This window comes from Triticum dicoccoides, chromosome 6A (assembly GCF_002162155.2).
Source record: "Triticum dicoccoides isolate Atlit2015 ecotype Zavitan chromosome 6A, WEW_v2.0, whole genome shotgun sequence".
Lineage (NCBI taxonomy): Eukaryota > Viridiplantae > Streptophyta > Magnoliopsida > Poales > Poaceae > Triticum > Triticum dicoccoides.
The window spans coordinates 190,384,605-190,393,069 of record NC_041390.1 but is presented as its reverse complement, the minus strand read 5'-3'; positions in this window follow the sequence as shown (position 1 = coordinate 190,393,069).

Sequence of the window (8,465 nt, the reverse complement as noted above, 5' to 3'; positions counted from 1 at the left end):
CACGCCCCCTGGAAGCCGGCACCGCCAGCTCGGCGGCTCCAGACGCCGAAGCGACGAGCGCCGCACCTGTTGGGTGGATGCAAGGAGGCGGCACAGGGCCGCTGAACCGGGCGCTCCTGGACATCCAGGCGAAGCTCCGCGCTGAGGGCGATGCCCTCCAGAGTTGCACCAAGGCGTTCCTAGCGTCGCGGGCAGCCGTCCGGGTATTTTTTTTCTTTGAGCCTTGTTTTTCTTGTTCCTCTCTGTGGGGGCGCGCCAGCGCACCCACTGGGTGTAGTCCCTGAGTTTCGGGCCAGCTGCTGAGCAGGCGGCCCAGAACTCCAATTGATGAACTTCTGGGTACTAACTTTGTCTGAAATGCTTGTTGTAGGATTACCACAACCTCCGCGTCACTGCCTTCTACCGTAATGTTGAAGAGCTGGGCAAGTGGACCGCCGACTTGGCGGAGAGCCGGAGTAAGTCCTTCCCTCTTTTTTCTTCTCTACGGGGGCGCGCTAGCGCACCCGCGGGCTGTAGTCCCCGAGATTCGGGCCGACTGCTGAGCAGTTGGGCCGGATCTCCCCGGCGACCTACTTTATTGACGATTGTTGTCTTTCTTCCTTTCCTTCAGGATCCAATGCCGCACTTCAACAGCAGTTGAGCGAGGCCAACTCCGCCCTGCTCGCCAAAGGGGAGGAGTGCAGCAGGCTCGCCATAGAGCGCGATCTGCTAGCCACTCTGTTGGCGGAGCAGAAGGAGCTGCTTGAGAAGTCGCAGTGGGAGGCGGAGGAGACGGAAACCGCCCTCTTGGCCGAGTTCGCGAGCGAGCGCTCCTCTTGGTCTGACAAGGAGGCGCTGCTGTCCTCCGGCTTCCACGAGATTGAAGACATCGTTGATGGTGAGTCTCTTTATTTTCTTTCTTCGAGCTGCCGACTTAGATCGTGCCGACTCCTGGTTGTTGACTTGCTTCTTCGTTTCTTCGTGTCTTTTGCAGACTTCTTCCCTGGGCAGTCGCAGGCCGCTATCCAAGCCATCAAGGCCGATCACAAAAGTCGGAGGGCGGAGGGCGCGGAGATCACCGCCGATGCCCCCTGAACTCTTGATGAGCACATCTTGACCATCGAGGCTCGCCTCCGGCCGGCTCGGCGGATGCTGCGCCGGCTTCAGCGCGTCGGTGCCTAGGCGATTTCCGCCCTTTGGCCGGATATGCAGGCTCCTCGCACCCCCAGCCTGACGGCCAACTGGTTGGAGGTCGCGGCTGGTCGCCTCGAGGCCTGGAAGGGCTCTTCGGCCCTGGCTGGAGCGCGCCGGGCCTTGGAGTTCGTCAAGGCGTGGTCCCGGGGCTGGATCTAGACCGTTGGCCACGCTTCGGTCGGAGGCCCAGCCGGAGCTGGCGGCTGCGGAAGACGCCCTCGTCAAGCGTGCTGCGGCAATCGCCGAGTACACCGACACGAGCATCTTTGTCCCCGAGCGGTCTGAAGACGGCGAGGAGGTACCGCCGGAGTGGTTTGGGATGAACCCAGACTATGGCGAAGACTCAGAGAAGGTGATTGGCTCTAGCATCGAGGAGGACGAGGCGGAGGATGAGGGCGAGGCGGAGGCACCAGAAGACGGAGTAGACGGCCAGCCTCAGCCCGACCGCGCCTCCAGCAACGAGCCACGTGCGACCGACCCGACTGCTGCCAGAGGCGATCAAGCCGAGACTAGCCGGCCGACCGCCCCGATGCCTGACGCTGGCGCCTCCTCCGACCCCCCGAATCCGTCTGCCGCCTCCTAAGCTGCTGTTGTGTCTTTTGTTTTATCTGCTTCTGTAGTCTTTTGAAGAACTTGTTAATTCGCACAATTCCACCCGTGGGGTGTATTTTGAACCTCTACTCGTCAATTCGGCCAAGGGCATATGTTATATATATATATATATATATATATATATATATATATATATATATATATATCTTTTCTTGCTGATTGTTCTTTTGGCTGTTTTCCTTTGCTGCTTTCTCTTAATTGCCTGCCTTGCCAATCGGCCAGCCGCTCTGCGGACTGTTGCTGGATCAAGTGCTAGGCTACTTTGGGAAAGCAAGTACTTAGCCGATTTCAAGATTGTTTGAGCAAGTTGGATAAAAAACGACAATCCGACTGTCCGAGAGTCGGTTTGCGAGAAAAGCTGGAAGCCGTCTTGAGCTATGTTTTACGCTATGAGTCCTTAGCCATTTTTCGTGCGGGCACCCATTCTACCTTACCTCTGCCCACCGTACAGTTGCTCTGCGAGCTGCGACTTCTAACAGAAGACGGCTTAGGTGTTACACACTACTTGTCCGGCTGCTGGAAGCATTTCATAGTGCAAGGCGACAAGTCCCCGGGCCGACTTGTCGAGCCCGGTGCCAAGCGGCATGACAAAGAGTAACATACTTGTCGGCATAACTTTTATCATACAGACAAAAGAGGGCAGTCCCCGAGCTCGTCTCGGGGGGCCCGAAGTCTTGGTACTTTAATACAAAAGGTTGCGTGGTACGTACTGCATCAACTGTAAAATCTTCGGAGAAGATTTGCATTCCAAGGCCGCTCTGTCTCCTTGCCGGAGTCATCCCTCTTGCGTGCTCGGGGCTTCTTAGCATCGATCAGGTAGTAGGAATTGTTGCCTAGTACTTTGCTGATGATGAAAGGGCCTTCCCAAGGCGGCGACAGCTTGTGCTGGCCGGCTGTTCGCTGGATCAGCCGGAGCACAAGGTCGCCTTCTTGGAAAGATCTTGGCCTGACCTTCCTGTTGTGGTAACGGCGCAAGCTCTGCTGGTAGATGCTGGACCGGCTGAGTGCCAACAGCCGGCCTTCTTCCAGCAAATCGACGCCGTCTTATCGTGCTTCTTCTGCTTCCTCCTCGGTGTACATGGTGACTCGTGGGGAGTCGAACTCTATGTCTGTTGGGATGACGGCTTCGGCACCGTAGACGAGGAAGAAGGGCGTGAAGCCAGTTGACTTGTTTGGAGTCGTGCGCAGACTCCAGAGGACGGCTGGCAACTCGTCGAGCCAGCAGCCAGCTGAGCGCTCCAGAGGCTCGATTAACCGAGGCTTGATGTCGGACAGGATGAGGCTGTTTGCTCGCTCCACTTGGCCGTTTGAATGCGGGTGGGCGACGGACGCTAGGTCCAGTCGGATGCCCTGTGTTGCACAAAAACGGGCCAAGGCGCCTTTGGAAAAATTTGTGCCATTGTCGGTGATGATGCTGTGTGGTATGCCGTACCGAATTGTGATATTAGTGATGAAGGTCACGGTAGTCGGACCGTTCAGTTTCTTAATTGGCTTCACTTCCACCCACTTGGTGAACTTTTCCACTGCGACAAGTAGGTGAGTTAGACCACCTCGTGCTGTCTTGAATGGTCCCACCATGTCTAGACCCCAAACTGCGAAAGGCCAAGCAATGGGGATGGTCTTAAGCGCGGAAGCCGGCTGGTGCGGCTTGGAGCTGAACATCTGGCACCCTTTGCATTTTTGGACCAACTCCTTGGCCTCTTCCAAGGTAGTTGGGCAAAAGAAACCGTGTCGAAAAGCTTTGGCGACGAGTGCTCTTGAAGCCGCATGGTGGCCGCATTCGCCTTGATGGATGTCTTTGAGGATCGCATGGCCTTGCTGTGGCTCTACGCAGCGCTGGTAGACACCAGTGACGCTGCGCCTGACCAGCTCTCTATTGATTATGGTACAGGCTGCCACCCGGCGTTGTACTTGCCGAGCTGAGGTCTCATCAGTTGGTAGCTCTTTGTTCACCAGGAATTTGAGGATGGGCTGGGCCCATGAGGGTGCTGCTATTTCTTCGACTACCAGAACCGCGACTTGGACGAGGGCGGCTGGGATGGGAGGCGGCGGGCTGGAGTCAACAGCCGCTTGCTGGGTTGATGAAGTCCCCAAGCCAGCTGGCACGGTCCTTGGGACGAGTTCTGGAATCTTCGAGTCCGTCACCACAGTCCACGAGTCGGGCTCGACTGTGGCAGTTTTGGAGTCGCCTGCCAAAGTCCCTGTTCTGACTGCCGGAGCTCTGGAGTCGGATCCGCCGTCTTCGGGAGGAGCCGACACAAAAATGGAGTCTGATTCTGGTGAAGGCTTGACAGACGGCTTGAGGAGGCGTTGAAGGGCGACGCCAGATGGTATTGCTTGGCGGGTAGAGCCGATTCATGCCAAGGTGTCTGCTTGGTCGTTGTCGTTTCTTGGCACGTGGAGGAACTCGCACCCTTCGAAATACCCGCTGAGTTGCTGCACGAGGAAACGGTAGCTCGCCATGTTTGTGTCTTTCGCGTCCCAGTCGCCAGATGACTGCTGGACCACTAAGTTCGAGTCGCCATAACACCAGATCCGACGGATGCCAAGTTCTTTGGCAAGCCGGAGCTCGTGAATGAACGCCTCGTACTCGGCCACATTGTTGGAGGCGGCAAAATGTATTTGCAGTGTATATTTGAGCTTGTCGCCTTTGGGAGAGGTGAGGACGATGCCGGCTCCCGAGCCGGTGCGCATCTTGGAGCCGTCGAAGTGCATCCGCCAATGGGTTGGGTCAGGTGCTGGAGGCAGGTATTGGGCTTGGCCCAGTCGACGAGGAAGTCGGCCAGTGCTTGTGATTTGATAGCGGTGCGGGGCTGGTAGTAGATGGTGTAAGTAGCCAGCTCTATGGCCCACTTGGCCACTCGACCAGAGGCATCTCGGCTACCGATGATCTCGGCAAGTAGAGCCATGCAGACCACTGTGATTGGATGCTCTTGAAAGTAAGGCTTCAATTGCTTGGCAGCAAAGTGCACGCCATAGCACATCTTCTGGTAGTGAGGGTAGTTCTGCTTGGAGGTCGACAATACCTCGCTCAGGTAATATACTGGGCTTTGGACAGGTAGCGCCTTGCCTTGCTCCTTGCGCTCTACTACAATGACTGTGCTGACTACTCGGCTGGTGGCGGCGATGTACAGGAGCATAGGTTCCTTGGGAGTCGGAGCCGTCAGGACGGGTGGAGTAGTCAACATTTTCTTCAACTGGTGGAAAGCTTCGTCCGCCTTATGGTTCCACTCGAAAAAGTGGTCTTCTTCATGAGTTGGTATAAGGGGAGAGCCTTCTCGCCCAGCTGACTGATGAATCGGCTGATGGACGCTAAACAGCCGGTGAACTTCTGCACATCCAGCAGTCGGCTGGGTACCTCCATTCTCTCGATGGCCTTGATTTCTACTGGGTTGCATTCTATGCCGCATTCAGAGACCAGGAAACCTAGCAGCTGGCCAGCTGGTACTCCGAAGACACACTTCTCGGGGTTGAGCTTGATCTGGAATCGACGCAGGTTCTCAAAGGTCTCCTTCAGGTCTTCCAGCAGTGTTCCACGCTTTTCCATCTTCACCACCACGTCGTCTATGTAGACGTGGGTGTTCCTACCGAGCTGCTTGAGGAGGCACTTCTGCATGCAATGCTGAAAGGTGGCGTCAGCATTCCTTAAGCCGAACGTCATGGTGAGGTAGCAGAAGGCTCCAAACGGCGTGATGAAGGCGGTCTTCAGTCTGTCAGCCGGGTTCAGCTTGATCTGGTGATATCCTGAGTATGCATCCAAAAAACTCAACACCTCACATCCGGCTTTGGAGTCTATCACCTGGTCAATTCTTGGTAGAGCAAACGGGTCCTTGGGGCAGGCCTTGTTGAGGCTCGTGTAGTCAATACACATTCGCCATTGCTTCTTTTTCTTTAGCACCAGGACCGGATTTGCCAGCCACTCCGGGAAGAAAACTTCCATAATGAAGCCGGCTGCTAGGAGTCGGGCTATCTCTTCTCCGACAACTCTTCTCTTCTCTTCTGATAAGCGGCGCAGGGGCTGCCTGACCGGCTTTGCATCAGATCGGACATGTAGCTTGTGCTCGGCGAAATCCATCGGTACACCTGGCATGTCCTTGGGAGACCATGCGAAGATGTCCCGATTCTCATGGAGGAAATCGATGAGCTCGCCTTCCTATTTACTGTCGAGGTTTGCACCTACGACGGCGTACCTCTCTGGGTGCTCCAGATCCGAGGGTATCTTCTTTGTCTCTTTCGCCGGCTTGAACGAACCTTCAGCTTCCGACTCCTTCGGGTCGGGCGATATCTCCGGCTGCTTGCCGGCCATCGCCACAACTCGCTCAAGGAGTCACTTCTCGGCTGCAATCACCAAGGACTCGGCCAGCCAACTGCTCTCGGCCGCGCAAGCGGACGACTTCCGGTAGTCACCGGCCCTAATCAGAATTCCCCTGGAACTGGGCATCTTCATCTTGAGGTAGGCGTAGTGGGGGACCGCCATGAACTTGGCCAAGGCGGGCCGGCCAAGTAGTGCATGGTATGGGCTCTCAAGGTCCACTACCTCAAACCAAACAGACTCTCTTCGGAAGTGATCTTTGTCCCCAAAGAGTACGTCAATCACGATCTTGCCGATTGGTGAGCAGGAAAGCCCGGGAACAATGCCGTGGAACACAGTCCGGCTGTTCTGAAGCTGTCTCCGCTTGATTCCTAACTTCTCCATGGTGTCCTTGTACAAGATGTTGATGTTGCTGCCCCCATCTATCAGGACTCGCGAGAAACGCGCGGCCCGTTTGTCCGTGGCAAAGGTGGCGTCTAGGACCAAGGCGTAGGAGCCCGGACTTGGCATCACTTCTGGGTGGTCAGCCCTGCTCCAGCTAATGGGCCTCTCAGACCAGTGCATGAACTCTGGCGTCTCTGAGGCTACTGCGTTCACCTCTTGTCGCTGCAGCCGCCTGCTGCGTCGATCGTCAGCCACACCTGTGAACACCACATAGGCTCCGTGCTCTTCAGGGTATTCGTCTTGTACTACGCCGACTGGCCTGACTGCCGGCTGCTGGGTCGGAGGCGGAGGCGGCTGCCCAGCAGGTGGGGGTGGCAGGAGGCCGTCTCCCTTGGCGATCCTGGTGAGCCAATGGCACTTCCGGGTGGTGTGATTCAACGGCTTCGCGCCGCTATGGAACTTTCAAGGTCCATCCAAGGTCTGCTCATAGGAGAAGGCCGGCAACCAGTTCGGCTTGCCGCCTTTCTGTCGCTTGGGCGGTGGCTGCTCTTCTGGCTGCTGGGCTTCAACGGTCGCGACCTGCCGGCTGCTGGAAGCCGGCCGCGGGGCCTTGCGCTTGTTGTCGCCCTGCTGTTGTCACCGGCCGGCGTCTGCCGCCGGAGTTCTTGGAGCCTGAGGAGCAACTTTGCTAGTCGTGCTGATTTGAATTTCCATCTTCATGGAGGAGTCATCCGTAGCGTACTTGTCCTCTATGATTAGCAGCTCGTCAAGGGTTTCTGGCTCATCGCAGAGGAGCTTGTGCTTGAGGAGGGTGCCTTCTCGGCACCCGGCTGTGAAGTACTCGATGGCCTGCACCTCGTGCATGCCCTCGCAGGAGTTCCGGAGCTCAGCCCAACGCGTGAGGTAGTCGCGAGTCGACTCGTCAGGACCTTGCACGCACAAGGAAAGCTGACGAGGCTTGGGAGGACGCTTGTACGTGCTGGTGAAGTTGCGAACGAATGCCTCGGTGAAGTCGACCCAGCTGTTGATGCTGCGGGGCTTTAGGCTGTTCAGCCATGTCCGGGCTGTGCCCTGGAGCATGAGCGGAACGTACTTTACGGCGACACGCTTGTTGCCGTTTGCTATGCTGACAGCCGTGGAGTAGTCGACTAGCCAGTCTTCCGGCTTCATGGAGCCGGTATACTTGGGCGTGTCTCTTGGGAGCGTGAACCCTCTGGGAAAGGGCTCGTCCCGAATGCGGGGCCCGAAACAAGGCGGACCCAGCTCGTCTTCTTCTTCCAGCGCCAGGGACCGGTGAAGTCGGTCGATCCGGTGGCGGGCGTCATTCTCTTCAACTCCCTCTTGGCGGCCAAGGAGGTCACCGAAAGTCGGATGGTCAACAGGCGGCGGGGAGACTCGCCTCTCCTTGCGGGGAGGGGGAGGCGGACCGTCGTCCCGCTGTTCCACTGCTCTCGGGCGGCCATCTCGGTCGCGCTCTATGGTAATCCGAGTCCGACTGTGGCTGACAGCCGGCTCCTTGTCCTTTCTTCCTCGGGCACTGCCAGTCGGCGTCCGAGACGTCGCGCCTTGATCTCGGTGCGGGTCGTCATTTGGCCGTTGCGGCGCCTCCGTGCGGCAGCCGGCCTTGTTCTGCACGGCAGCCGCGTCGAGGAGCCGCTGGACTCGCTCCATCATGAGGCGGCGCTCTTTGCCCTTGAAATTGTCCAGCTCATCCGCCGCTGCCTGGGCGGCTTGGATGTTCTGCGCTGGCGTGGCATATACGGGGTGGCTAGCCCCAAATAGGCTGGCGATGGCTACGCCGCGCTGCTGAACCACTCCAAGGCGGCTGGGCCCTGCCGGGGCCGGTGAGCCGCCAACAGCACGATCCATCTCCCGCTGGTAAGCTTCTGACAAGCGTCTCATGCTAGCCAGCTTCTTCGTGCCTTCAACAAGCTGAAGGCGGCACGCTTCTAACGTCTCTGCGTCAGCATCTTCCAGAATGGGT